Below are 16,159 nucleotides of genomic sequence, written 5' to 3'. Positions count from 1 at the left end.
TACCCCCTCCATATATTAAAACCAAAATTTGATATATTGAGGTGTATATAGCTCGGTTTATCATCTCCGCGACCATTCTTGCCAGATAAGGTGCTTACAACAGTTGTTTTCAATGACAAACAGTGTGTACATGTATATTTTCTACTTATGGCACAAAAGGTGATTGTGGTTCTCCCCCATCCCTCGATCAGGACATCCTTACTTTTTGTGTGTGTTTCTTATCTCCGACCTCAACCAGGAAGGCAGCGGCCGAGCGACAATATGTTTTGCAAAAGAATGTGTTTAAAGCCTATGAATCACTATCAAGTAGATTTCATACCAGAGGTTCGCGAAAAGGTGAACGTAAACTACGCCTGTCACTAACAAAAAACACGACAACATGACATGTACTTTGTGGCATGCAGTTATTAAATGGTCTCTCTTATCTGTCTGTACAGTTTACTCCCGCGACACCCTCACATAACGGTCGCTTCACCATGTCTCTGTTGTGACAATCTTGGGGGCCGTGTCAAAGCCTGCCAAGGATACCTAAGTGATCAGCGACATTTCAAATAAGAATATAACAAGGATACCTAAGTGATCAGCGACGGAAACATGTTAAGTGACAAGTTCATCTTTGACGGTGATGGTTAATTATATTAAGCGAATTTGAGTTCACTTGCCAATTCAAAGTTGGATGAAATTAAACTTACTTCAATTGTCAGTTGAAACTAGAATCCTCTATTATAACAATCTACACCCTCCCTTGCCTTCCTTCTTTCAACAAAAGATGCAGACTCTCCGGGGTTATAACAAATTTTACGCACTGTCAAACAGTGATAGACCGTCTCATATCGACTCAAAGGTTTCTAAAGGACACAGCGACTGGCCAGACTGAGTCACGTGACACAACTCAAGTTGAATACCAGACGGACGATTTTACAAATGGTTGTTTTCGTTCACTAAAATCACGAGAAGAAACGAAAGGATAGTGATATTCTATGTGAGGAGACAAAATAAGGCACATGGTCAGTGTCAATAATGTCGTTGTGTAGCAATGTGTTGCTAGTATGAGGACTACCCTTCGTCCTGACACAGCCTACTTGTAGGTGAGTACGATGGCTTTGCTTTCAGCGAATGACACCTTTTTTTCCGCCAACTGAACACATCTTTTACACACACCGGTGGCACCCGTCACAAAAATATGCACAGACTACAGACGAACTTGTGGCTTAAGTCAACCGTTCATGCAATCTCTCTGGTCTCAAGTGGCTGTGTATTTGCAAGGACAGCTGGCGGGTTTGAGTAATATGGTCTACCCCTACAAAGAGTATTGCCAGCACTCGGAATACCAAGCCTGACTAACACCGTAGTAACTGTGTAATGGTAGCACATATATAGTTATGAACAACAATGGACAGACAAAGAGACAACGACGTTGCTTTGGACATATGGGCGTGATTAACAAACACAGTTCATGGGATGATCAATTAGGGCAATAAATGCCATACTATAAAAAGCAGTGTTAGTTAAAGGGAAGTGATATGGTAGTCCAGGCTGACTGACAGTCAAAATACAATGAAATCTTGGTGAGGATTAACAACGGGGATTAGCGCCTAAAACGTAATGACAATTAAGTTATGGAGACATGGCTACAGGGTAATTTGCCCTTGAAGTCAAATGTACTGCAGACAATGGTAGTCATAAATCAGTCGCTATGACAACTTCCCTCCGTTCCGTGAAGCTTGGACCCCAAGCTTTGACAAGTCCAAATTGATATGTGTGAACTTGTTCACCAACGGAAACAATAGTGCAAAATGTGAACAAAATCAGTTAGATGAATTCATGATATCGTTGAAATTTTTGTGCAACAAATATACCTATGCAATGACGGTATGAAAGTGATCATCTAGCCAATTTGATGAAGTGCCAGTTTGAAAGTGATCTTTGTAATGTGCAAATTCACTACGAGTTAATTACCGCTTTGGACAGATTCAATAAATATATTATTGAGGTTCTTTGAACTCAGGAGTCTGGTTTGGCGGTGCGACTCAGTACTGAATAATGATAATGAGTAATGTCATAAAAAGTACAAATTAAACATCTCAGCAAATATTTCACATAAAGAAATTTGAAACCAGGAGTCTAACTTATCGTGCGACTCAAACGGTACTTGTGGGTACGTTTGCCCTTTTAAGTACAATGGGTGCTCTTCCCGTGTCTTTAACGGAGCTTGCCCATATGTTATGGGTGCTATGCCCAAGGAAAATAATAATCCTTAATTCCGACATCAAAATTCTGAAATGCTGAATACCGCTGTGCTGTTAATTACTTAATACTGACATACAATATACATGTGTGTGGGTGGATAACCCAAGTAAATCCCTAATCTGAATTCAAAGTCCAAGACCATACTTTAAATTTTGTACCAAACTGTGCACATTAAAAACTTGTAACGAATGACAAATTTGGTCGTTTAGATTTTTGAAATTACGAGTCTAACTTTCGGCAGAGACCATATAATAGATTATCTATTATATGGTCTCTGCTTTCGGGTATGTCTGGCGTGGCCTAGAGACATTTCAAAGATTCCCTTCACAATAACTTCAAAGATCTAGCGTGACTAAACATGGAATTGGAGTATATTGCACATATAAAAATTAATTTTGGAAAGACACATTTTGGCATTAATATACTGGCTTTGATTAAACATACCTGGTTGCACTTATCAACAGTCACACATCATATATCCTGGATTGAGTCCATGTAAGTAAACACAAATTAGTAAGTCCCAATGAGATGTCTTGTACACAGTGTCCATCTTGTAGGTGCCCGTGAGGCGGTTTCTGTATGATCTGCATCATGATGGCTGTGGTCAGGATCACTGCGGGATAGGCGTTTATGCTTCCTTGGTCCTGTGTATGAACGAAATCTTGAGAGATTCGGAGAGATTCCTGTTGTTTTCTTCAATCTTGTTTCTTCATGGCTCGAGTTAATGATGGTAGGCATACAGGGTGGTAGGCATACAGAGAGGTTACTGGATCGGGAGTAAACTCAAGAGTTACTCCAGCAGGATTCTAACACCAGTTGTCAACGTGCATGTTGACGGGGAATTAGCTCTTGGGGGAATAAAGGACAAAATCGACATCACTGTCCCGGAAGGCTTTATGCACAACATGTAAACAATAAACAACAATTGCACAATGAGCGGAATACCTGCTCTGACAACACAAACACAGCAATGAGCAGACTGTCCAGCTCAGGCGTACAAGAGGTCTACTAGGGTTACGGACGCTGACATGATCCACCGACTTTGTATCAGGTGGAAACGCTAGACTTGTGAATAGAGGTAGATTTATAGAGGGTAGTAAAACCTTAACGTGTGTGGGTCCATTGTACGAAGATGTGTTTAACTTTGGATGTCACTTTGTTAATGGAGATGATATCAATGTCAAAATGTTCAGATACAGCGCTCCCTTTTCTCTGATGTCTGGTGAAAAAGTAAAAGAGTACACCATAGATGTATTCAAGTTGAAAATGAACAATACACTTATCTTAGTACATAATAACCTATTCGGAAGCAAGAGCGCCTGTTATCCTTATGCAAGGGTAGAAGTTAGAATGGCTAGTGTAGCGGCTTGTCAGATGCCGATCACGTTAGACAATCTGTTCCTCGATACCTGGCCCACGTGGGTTAAGTGGTAGGTTTGGTAAAAGGAGAAGCAGTAAATGGAAGTTATGGGAAAACCTTTCCAACCTTCAAGGTTCAAACGTTAAATCTGTGTCCCGGGAAGACTGATGGAAGCAGACGATAATCTGTTCTAGGGTAACTGGGAAATTGTATACAGTGTAACTCCGCTTTTTCGGACCCAATTCACTGGAACAATCGCCTACCGGACAATTTATGTGAAATGAAATAAATACTACATATTATGCTTCTTTTATCCGGAACTTCAGTTTCGGGCCCGGACAGTTAATTTCAGTTACCAACAATGTAGAATACAGTGATGTGTCTCACCTACCGGGCAGCGACAAGGCTTGGTGATATTGTGAGTTCAACCTTGGCTCCATCTCGTGGATGTAAACATGTACCTGGAACTTCGTTTCAACTCGGAAATAATCTCATTGTGTTTAATCTGGAATTATTACTCTGGGGGGAGAGTATCTAAACATGGAAACGTGCGGCTGTACATTTTATTCAACAGTGCTTTTGACAACAACAAATGTCATCCTATTTGCACAGACTCCGGCTGTGATAGAAATTGACCAAAGAAGAGCGCTATTGACAGTTTTACGTAAACGTATCGTTGGTGTGTATTCCAAGGATACCTTGCCTATGCTCACTCTACCCCAGCATACTTGGGGTTGTGCAGTGAACACTCTACCATCAGCTATTCCAGGCGCACACAGGGTTTTCTGTGCATCTCAAGAAACGGAATGCTGATAGGACATTGAAAACTACCAGTCTTTCATCTGACGCCTTTGTTAAGATGTTAAATAGATAAGAGGCACACTATTTAGAAATACGAGAAATGGTTAAAAAATGTTATATACTTGACTAACTTTCAACTATGGGCCACAACAAAGTGAAGTAATCAATGTATGACATTGTTTGAATAGTTCATTGCAAGTGTATTTGGTCTGTTTGTATATTAGTGACAGCCAGTTAAACGTGATAGGGGTCCAAATGGACACAAACAAGGAAACGAACGAGTACCTAACAGTCATTAAGTTTTTGACTTTAGAAACCAATACTCCCCGGAACATTCGTGACCGCATGTCACAAGCGTATAAGGATAAGTGTCCTAGCTATTCCACTGTTGAATGTTCGGCAGCTATGTTTAAGACTGGCACCATTCCACTTTTTCGGCACCAAAGAACTTCAAGCCTTCATGATCAGGTGAAGAAAGTTATGGCCACTGTATTCTTGGATGCAAACACTGCAAACACGAAAACGTCGTTTTTTTCCGTATATGGTCATTGGACGGAAAAACGACGTTATTTGGACGTTTTCAAACCATCGTTTTTCCGTCCAAATAACGTCGTTATTTGACATCGGAATTTACTGGGAGAGAACGATAGCGTTAAGCTCCTCCCTTTCTTGATTGACATTGTCAATCAAGCAACAGCGTCTACCGGTATTTCTACTTCTCAGATTTCATTGGTCAGTCCCCGCGTGTTAGATTACAGGCCCGCGTTTGACGCTGCACTCGAAGCGCTTAGCGGAAGTACTGAAATCAATCGTTCTGCGCATGCGGATTACTTAATGCCTTGACCAAATTTTCCGTTCTGTGCATGCGCGATTTCGCGTATTGTTTCCTAGATTTAATGTCACCACTATTTGACAATGGTTCATAAACACAGTCACGTGAAGGTTCGGAATCGTAACGAGTAACTCCATTTAAATTGAAGAGGATCCCCAGTGATATGGGAGATTCCAAGATGAAACTATTCTATGGCTATCTAGGCTGCCACCCAAACCGATCTAAACGGGACCCGATAGCTTATTGTATGCTATATAGTCATATGGAAGTGGACAAGAACTATACATTGTATTCCGGCCGATTGTTCTTGTATTTACTTATAAGTCAGGAAAATTGACTTAAAAGGGGAGTTGTTGAATGTAATTATTTTAATTATTAAATGTTGCCTATACACTAATCTGGACGAACTTCTCATTGTTCTGTTTATGTCATCCTATACACTATTAGTATGTTACCGTTCTAAAGTCAACCTCTCACATAACATTATATTGTTCATAGTATCAAAGTTTAATCAACAATATCAAGAGCAGCGATTTAAACCACTGAAACACCCAAACACAAGGCTGTTATCAAGCGCTAGTGCAGACGTGATGCATCGTAAAAACTGTATCGTGATGTCTTCAGAAATACAATTATACTAACGATGACTCACCGGTGGAACAAAGACAATATCGCTAATACAGATATAACGTATTTGAATGTAAATACTAAAGACAAACAATCATTATTTTTGCAGTGACGATATAACACGTATACACGACGTTTATTGTTAACTTTCATCAGTTTTGCTTTGTTTTCACATATATATGTAGCAATACCCGACAAGCATGTCATACATAATTATGGGGCAGTTTTCAATCTTGTACTGACTTACTCTGGTGTTAATGAGCGAAGTTTATTGGCTTGTGTGTAAAACCCCGTTTTTCTGGTAATCCTATTATTACTTAGTTTATTTCTATCTAATAACTCCGATCATGGATCCGTGACTATCCATAACAATTAAGATAAACATTCAGTTCAAGTAAATGAATGAGTTTGTTTTGACGCTACAGTCAGTCAAAAAAACAATGCTGTGAGGTTTGATAACACACTTCGTCCAACTCTGCAGGGGGCATTCTCAGTGGCTTCAAACGCGCTGAAATGTTTTCGCCTTGCATCCAAGATGATGGACAAGTGAAATCGTATGAAATTTGGCTATTTTAGGTCCTATCTCTTTTTTGATTACCCAATAAAGTCAATTCATAGTTACACGGTTGTGAAGAAGCTTACAACTTTTTAAGACTTATTCATCTCATTCCAAAAAAGCTACTCGCGCTCACATAAAGTGTAGTTATTATGTCACTGTTATATTTCTTTAAAAATATATTACATGTTCAACAATAACAATTAAGATGAACATTCAATTTCCGATATAAGTAAATGAATAAGTGTGTTTTACGCCACAATCAGTCAAAGACCGGTCTGATGACACACAATCTACCAGGTAGCACATTGTGTACACCCTATCCCCATTGAAGTCTCCACTGTGGGTATTCCTGGGGACGAAAAGGCCCCATGTACCTAGGAATTTCATCAATACATTCATGCGCGGCATTCTCTGCCTAAAGAAGATCATATAGTTAACATGCTAATCCAACTCGAACTACCATCCCTCTCAAGATGAATGTTTTATGTAACATCCAACAGGCCCACATTTACGCACGCACGCACGCACGCACGCACGCGCACACACATATTTGGATTTAACAATCCCTGAATTGAGAAGACGTGCGTTACGAAGCTCCTCCAAGTCATCATCAATATCCGTATATGTCTGTGATATCATTACCCATCCAAAGCCGAATATACATTTATTGTGTTTTCTTGACAACAAATGTTATAATTGGGATAACACTTTCTGAGTAAAGTACAGATTCTCGTACTTTCTTGGGTTGAGTCCCGTCCGGGATTTGAACCCACACTGTGAGTGAGGCACCCAATCGCCAGAACACAAAGTTGGCGATCTAACCCAGCCACCGAACCAAAAATGTTAGTCCAGATGACGTATACTTTGTGTACTCCTCGGACAAGAGAAAAATGGCACGGCTTCTATGACCGAAAGCTTTGAACCAACAATGCCTTTAAGAAAGTGGTCAACAGTAACACACATTATATTAAGCCAAAACTTAACTTATGAATGATTGGTAATGGGAAATGGACAATGGACAAACAGGAGGCGGGGTAATCAGCGCCATGCCAGTTATCTGTTGGCTTCCCTTGTTGCGTTCCCTTCTTTGCTATCTTTTTACTTTTGTTGTTCTTACAGGTACAAATATATGTTCTCTGCCTCATAGCATTTAATAATATGCACCTGATGAAGGAGAAAGTATATATTCCGAAACGCAGTGTTCCTCCGTTGACATCCATAAATATTTTTCCTTGTGTGTATCAGTTCTTAATGCCCTTCAAAGACTCAATCTAGCTTTGTTTTTAAATGTGGTGATATTTGCGTAGAATATAATATGGTCATGCCTATATACATTTGGGTCTTTGTCTACATAAGCATTTAGACATACAATTTAGAGCTAAGGACATTGCTAATTCTGCAGGCATGAAGTACACGTCATAGCAAGCTGTGATCTTTATTCATACTTTAGATATTCGTAATGGAGATCTGTAACTGAAGTTTACCGTAATCTTCCGCAACTCTCACCTCCTGACCAGTTGAACGTCTTAGTGCATTCAGATGCCATTGTAAAATTCCAGGCTGCCCCTCTTTCTGTGATGTTTTGACGGATGAAATCTAATGCGTTATAATAATCTCTGTTTGCTGATATATAATATGTACATGTTGTAAAATATTTACGATATTTTAAACGTGTAATTCGATGCATATGCAATACAATGTGAACATAAGTACGGATGCACGAAGGCGGTTATAGACATAGTTATACTGCGATGGATGTAGGGGAATGGTAGGGGTGTGTATGTATGTATGAAAGCACGAAAACCGATACATGAGGGCGGATATAGTTATAGTTCGATGGATGTTGGGGAATGGTGGGAGGATGGATTATGTATGAAAGCATGCGCATGGATCCATGATGGCTGACGTAGACATAATGGTGGGGAAAGAAGAATGTGATGTGTGTGTGTGTGTGTGTGTGTGTGTGTGTGTGTGTGCGTGCGTGCGTGCGTGCGTGCGTGCGTGCGTGCGTGCATGCGTGCATGCGTTGTGATACGAGGGTTGGCGAACATGTTGTCAGATGATTGTGTGAGTAAGTGGTTGAGGATGTGGCAGGTACGAGTATTGGTACATGCAGGGTTGGGGGACTGGGTGTGCCTGTACTGAGGTCTTTTGTTTCACTCACTTATAGTGTTTTCTTTCACTCAAATACTGTTTTACGCATTTTATGACTGAAACTGTAGTGACTCAAAGGTCATACTGGCCGGGCATTCAACATATCTACCCCAACTACATACGTAGCCATTTTTATGGTGTACAATTCTTCCTCTACCTCTCACACACACACACACACACACACACACACACACACACACACACACACACACACACACACACACACACACACACACACACACTCTCTCTCTCTCTCTCTCTCTCTCTCTCTCTCTCTCACACACACACACACATTAATTGTTTTATTAAATGTATCTTCGAGAGTCAGTAAGAAACTAGAAATAACTGCCTTTGTTCTGTAAACCTCACCAAGTTTCAGCTTTCGCCTCTTCCTTTGTGGACTGAGGTTTCACATTTGTAAAATGATCTCTCTTATCTGTCTGTACCATCAACTTAACTGCCCTCACCCCCTGCAGTTTTCCCGTCCCATATTGCCAAGCAGGTGACCCACAAGGAGGAATACCGCTTCCCTCAGTCCGGTGATACTGTGCCTAGCACAATATGTTGGGGATACGTAGCCTTGCTGTGGGCAAACATTTTGTAACAATTTGGCAAACTTTGATATGTAAACAGCAAATATTATTCAGTTTTATTTCAACAAAAACGGAAAAAATCGGATCCTACTTATTTTGTGGATACCATAACAATAAATCAAGCCAATAGATCGTTTGAGCTGGCATGAATATAAAAAATAATTAGCAAGTCGATAGTCATAATTCCCTCTCTTGGTCCCACGTGAAATGTTCTTCATGAATAGAATAGATGGCTGATAGACGTTCGACCGAATAATATCATTTGCTAACTTCAACTGTTCATCTAATTTCCATGAATGTATGTTACATAGTTCATATGTTCATGGGCTTCTTCACTGAATGTATAGTGTGGAGGACTACTTCACTTGAGGATAAGTAACATAAAAACTGATGATAATTATGATAGTATTGCCATTATTATTCCTTCAGATTATTAAAAAAAAAGTTATTATGTTTTCCTAGAGAGAAAGAGGTATGGAGATTGTGAGATTATTTTTAGCATCGGAATTGTTAACATAATTCTTAAAGATATTATGTTTTGTTTGTTTGTTGTTAAATGCTGCACTCAGCAACGTAAGGATATTAAAACATTACATTTAGGTTCAGTTGTATTTTTATATTTGTATCATTTTGCAAATGTTACAGAGACCTGATAAGGGATATATAATAATGTATAGTCGCTATTCTTAAAGTAAGAATATGTTAGATTTATCAACCAGAAATATTGCACACAAGAGGATAATCATATTTCATGACACTATTCAACGTCGGAGTCAACGATATTTGTGTATGTTATTGCTACATGACACGGATACGTCATGATAAAGCAATTAGAAATTGGCATTTGATGATATAACATAGCTACGCGATAAATCACAAAGAACAAAGAAGGAAGCGATATTTATTTCACGATAAAACATTGTTCTATCATGACGTCATTTATTGAGATTCGAACATGCACTCGCAACTTGAAAAGTAAAATTTGTAAATTTGACCTTATTTTTGAGAGGTATGTGTCTAGTGAGTTGTTCCCAATAAATGTTGCTGGAGAATCCGAAAGTGAGAGTGATATGACAATCGGTATTGGGAGAAAAGGTACAGATGATTGACGAGAAAATTGTGAGAATATGCGGGACCAAACTCAAATCCTAAAATGGATTTATCTAGCATGGCCGCTGTCGGATTCTATTCAAGGAATCATCATTATTTAAGTACGGGTAAATATTGTAAAGCGTGTATTTTTTCCTAATTTAACACCCTAAAAGAGGCTGTACGTAATGTTGATATCACATATAGAAATAAACGAGTCTCGGTCGTTGTTTATCGTACAATAAACAACTCCCACTCGTCGTTTGTTTCTTAATTACATGACCATATACACTAACATTATATCTTTTCATGTTTATCGGTCAACAAAAGTGACATAAGCATTTCCATTATCATGAGAAACCCTTGCCAAAAGTAGCGCCAACTGCACCATTGCGACAACATCAGGAGCATGTTTCATGATTCATCATAATAAATGATGACATTGGATGCTCGCAAAAACGCGAGCTCATTCCGATCCACTAGTGGCACCCGCCGCAAACACATCCAAAGGCAAGCCAATTGTTCACCCGAAAAGGCAGAGAATTGCATCATATCAATACCCTGTAAAGTCTACACGTGTATACTGAACTGTAGGATACAGAAGTGGTTGGAGTCAAATAATATTCTTGTGGAAGAGCAAAATGGTTTTAGACCTAAGAGAAACTGCACTGATCACTTATATGCACTTTATAATATTGTTAATAACCGTAAAGCCTCTAAACGATCTACGTATGTCTGTTTTGTTGATATTAAGAAGGCGTTTGATAGGGTTAATCGCAATTGCCTTTGGTACAAGCTTATGTCTGTTGGTATTCATGGTAAAATGCTACAAGCTGTACAAGCCTTATATATGGACGTAAAGTGTGCAGTTAAGCTCAATGGTTTTATCACTGAATCTTTTAATGTTACCTTGGGCGTTAAACAAGGATGCAAGTTATCGCCAACGTTATTTTCCGTTTATATTAATGATTTGGTGTTAGACATGAATAAGTTAAACTGTGGCATACCTATTGAAAGTTCTGTGTTATCAGTTTTGTTGTATGCTGATGATATAGCCTTGTTAGCTGAAGACGAAGACTCGTTACAGAAAATGTTAAATGTTTTAAATATATGGTGTCAAAAATGGCGTTTGGATATTAATTCAGACAAAACCAAAATCATGCATTTCAGAAACAAATCTGTGGCTAGATCTGAGCGAGTATTTGTATGCGGCAAATCTATTATTGATTATGAAAGCTCTTACAAATATCTTGGTTTAACTTTTAATGAGCATTTAGATATGCACAAAACAGTCCAGGTACTGTGTAAATCGGCTAGCAGAGCTCTTTCTGCGTTGTATTCAAAGTTTAAACACGCGGGTGGCATGTCTTACGAAGTATTTAACAAGCTTTATAAAGCTCTTGTAGAACCTGTTCTATTTTATGGTGCTGGCATTTGGGGTTTGAATAAGTATAAGGAAGTAGAAATAATTCAAAATAAGGCTTGTCGTTTGTTTCTAGGCGTAAGAAAAAATGCCCCAGTTACTGCTATGAGGGGGGACATGGGCTGGTGTTCTGTGAAAGTGTCACAGCACGTTGAATGCTTTAGATTATATTTTAGAATTCAGAATATGCAGGCCCATCATCTCCCTCTTATCATTCATAATTGGTCCAAAATCCGATCACAATCCTGGGATAAAAAAATCGTAAACATTTTAGCTCACTATAATTTGTCAAATTTACCTTATTGTGGATACAGCATTAAACAGTGTGTTGACCGTGTAAAGTGTTTCTTAACTGCTGAAGATTGTGATATGTGGTATACTGCGCTATGGAATGGCAAGAATAATCCAAATGGCAATAAATTACGCACATACAGAATGTACAAATCATCACCTACTGCTGAGCCTTATTTATGTCATGTACGTTTTAGAGATCATCGAAGACTTTTAGCATCCTTTCGATGTGGTATTTTACCTTTACATGTTGAGACCGGCCGCTACGCCAAGCCACCTACCCCACTGTTGGATAGGACTTGTAAATATTGTCACGCCAATCCTACTAATGATCATGTAAATTATGTTGAAGATGAATGTCACTTTTTAATAGAATGTCCATTTTATGATGATTTAAGATACAACTTAGCTAAAGAAGCAACTTCTGTAGATAAAACATTTCATTATATGAGTAGTTTAGAAAAGTTTATTTTTATTATGAACGAAGAATCGCTTCAATGTATTTTAGCCAAATCAATTTACAACATGGTTAAAAGAAGGCAATTTCATTTTAAGCCAAGTATGTATGTATGACTTGTATGTATGTATGTATGTATGTATGTATGTATGTATGTATGTATGTATGACGTGGTGTGTGGGCGGCGCAACGCGGTGGGGGGAGTTAAGGGGGAGCGCACTGTTTAACTAAGGACTTTCGAAGTCAGTTGCCCTGTATCCTGGCATACTGGTGCGCTCTTCACTGAAACCGCCCACGGCCGTGCTCCGCGCCTGCATCACGAGGTATGTATTTTTTATTCTGTTTCAACTGAATAGTTTTATGATTGATATGTTTTATAGTGTCTCGTAGGTCATATTTGGCCGGATGTTATATTTTACTGTTTTGTATATATCGTATTACGAAGTGTATATAACATGTGACACTTTAATAAACAATATTCTCTCTTCTCTCTCTCTCTGACATCATTTTTGTCATTGATACGTCAAACCTGGAAATGCCGTCTACACGTCCAACACAAAGCCTAAGCCAGGACCCAAATCCTTCAAACCCGGCCAAAGTTCTGTTGATTACATACATTTCCCCCTAACCTTAAATAATCTATACTAGTTCTGAAGTAAATCGTATTTACCCGTATGAATCGTCTTATGTTATTTATTGCCGATAAACAGAATATGCACACTTTCTGAAAGTACTGTATGATAAGTCACGCACCAAACCTATACTCTCGATATACATGCTGCTCTTACTAAAAAAAACGTATTGGGTTAACAAGATACGTATATTAAAGTACCATGCTTTCCTGATGTGCTCTCATTCTAATTTGAAGTAATGGCATAAATAGTTACCACTCATCGTTCAATATTTTTCAAGGTTTGGTTAATCACGAACATATTTGAATATGTACAACATCTATACTTACTTATCTTTATACTTAAAGGCATCAGGTTTGTCTGTCATAAGACCCCGAAACAAATCTGTCCAACACATCCCAATATTTGGCTCTTGGCTCCTTGTTCTTATATTTTATAAGTATTGTTTAAACAACTGGTTTTTTTCTGTAAAATATGTTCATTTCAGAAATTAGATGTTATTCTAGCATTAGGTCTGTGGTACGTTTACTGCATCAGCATTACATTAAAACGATATTACATTATATAAATCCATACAGAGGAAATGCTTAACATTTATCTTTTAAGGAAGAGTGCAGGACGACTTGCTTTATACATATAAATGTGGACATATATGTATGGATATTTGGATGATACAGATATAGCTCCTTAAAGATAGTGTTCGTAGATGACTGTAGAAAATGGAATAATTATGTGAGTAATCGGGTTAATACCCCGTTCAGCAATATTTAGCCATATTGCGATATTGGTTTCCAACATACAAGACGGACCATGAAAATATGACTTGAATTTGGACCTGGCTTTCTGGTGTGATGTAACACCCCAGAATCTCCGGTAGAAAAAGGGCTCAAAGCACGAATTAAGATCACGAGATGATACTGATGTATGCATCTGGACATATATTTGCGTAGTATTACTACCTTAATTCATCAGTATATATGTATTTTGCATAAAAGGATATTATAGGATCGACGCTGACATGCGCATATAACCTATTCACCAGTGCTGTAATATTTCATTTCTTCTGACACATATCGACACGAGAAATTATATTTAAATTTAAAAGGAGCCCAAGTGGGATAGAAATTTGAGTCTGAACCTGTTGAACAAGGCTTGTTTCATTTTGGGCTATAGCATTGCCGCAAGGCCTGGGCGGAAGGGAACACCTGTTTGCACCCATCAGATACCAATCACAACTTCTCTCTCCAAACGAAAACAAAGTACGAAAAATGTCGGAAGTGTATCCTTCTAATTTTCTATTTAGATACATGTTTTAACTTTAAAGTAATTATATGTATCTCATGTATTATTGGTATCTGTGATGCTGGTACCGTTTTGTTGCCATTGTGTAGCTTTTGTGGAGTTATTATGAATATCAAATACATGTCTTGAAATATGGACTTGTGAAAGAACTCATCATTGAATCATTTGCATTTAAATTAATGCATATACCATTTACTTGGCGTGTATGGACATATTATCCATCTACTTATACACACTTATTATGGACATATACAGAATTTCATTGTACCTTATTATTTAAAAAAAATACCCGTGAAGATCCGGGTTAGAAAAGGCATTCAACAACCCATGCTTGTACGAAGGCGACTTGGCTCGCTGACTTGGTTGATGCATGTCATCGTATCCCAAATGCGTAGATCGGTGCTCTTGATGATAATGACTAAATTGTTTGGTCCAGACTGGATTATTTACGAACCACCGTCATATAGCTGGTATATTGCTGAGTGCGGCGTTAAACAACAAACAATCAAACAAAATCTATATAATTATTAAACACCTTCCAACAATGAGAAATTAAACTTATATTTTCTAAATATTCTGTTATATTTATAACATAATTTGATTCATAATTTAATTATTGCGTTGCTTTCTTCCCTGTTATTCAATGTGCATGTTCAAACCCCTAAACTTTTAATATTTCATTTTTCATAAATGGCTACGTTAGTGCGTTGCCTAGATCTCTCGTTACCTATTCACAAGAATAGATTAAAATAATTTGTTTTACTATCATATTTCTGTTTATCTAATTCATAATACGAAATTGATAATTCATTTATAATAGTATAGATCATATTCGTGTATATCACTATCTGATGCTAAGGTTTTATTTCACAAAATATAATTAATTCAAAATGTAGAAAGATACACAATTTGCCATTATTTGACTTTTAAACTGTACAAAGTATGATATAATGATCAGAATGCCTGTAACGGGTAGTATTTAAGAAAGAAATATTTGTCGAGAAGTCCCATTTTTCAGATATGCCCTTCAGTAGTATTATTGCATATCTCCAGAGAGAGGTTTACATTGTAGTTCTCATTATTTGTGGATAATTCAAAAAGCAACATAGAAAATATATATGCTACCAGACGAAAGAATACAGAGTATACATAACTCGCAATTCTATATATTCAGCAAACAGCCCAAAACCGAAACTCCACAACATATCCGATTACACTGATTAAGGCTGTCCCAGTTCTCAATGCGATACTGACGCCCGTTCGTCTCCCAGACCATACAGAATAAATTTAAAAGGAATCCAGCTCAAGTCTAGAACGATTTGGCAAGCCTAGATTGCCTTAATTCTATCCATGAAAGTAAGCATTAATAAAAAAATATTGTTCTTGTCTGCTTCAGATTATATTTTGTAGATACTTATTTTAACTAGGAAAATTGTACTGACACCGGCGCTGTCCCTATTGAAGCTATCCATAAGAATTTCGAATTGCCGTCCATTGTTCGATGTCAATACATCGATGACAAGTGAGGATATCATAAAGTAATCGTTGATGCCGCGCTACACTTTGATAAAAATTATAATCAAGTTGACTGGTGTGTACATTACTACAGTGAACATGTACATGATCATGCCCTAATAATCAAATGCCGTAATGTCAAATACTAATTTATTATTGTGTGATGAATTTAACGGGATCAGTGGTAACATGTGATATTAATATTCCATCAATTTCTTTCCTGGTTGGTCCATCCATGTCTACAAAATGAAAATAATACAATTAAAATGGAGCA

At 37.9% G+C, this 16,159-nt stretch overlaps 1 protein-coding gene across 1 annotated transcript in view; it reads left to right on the top strand.

Annotated features, from left to right (window-relative positions):
• Positions 1 to 862: 862 nt before the first annotated feature.
• Positions 863 to 16,159, top strand: part of LOC124111886 — a 55,277-nt gene continuing 39,980 nt past the window's right edge. Inside the window, exon 1 of the mRNA XM_046471765.2 lies at positions 863 to 1,088. The gene's annotated coding sequence lies outside the window, so the exon portion shown is untranslated. The remainder of the gene's footprint in view (positions 1,089 to 16,159) is intronic.

The sequence above is a fragment of the Haliotis rufescens genome, unplaced genomic scaffold (assembly GCF_023055435.1).
Source record: "Haliotis rufescens isolate VD_foot unplaced genomic scaffold, xgHalRufe1.0.p SCAF_2, whole genome shotgun sequence".
NCBI classification, from domain to species: Eukaryota; Metazoa; Mollusca; class Gastropoda; order Lepetellida; family Haliotidae; genus Haliotis; species Haliotis rufescens.
Note: the sequence above shows the minus strand (reverse complement) of the source record. Positions and strands in the feature narration are given on the sequence as shown.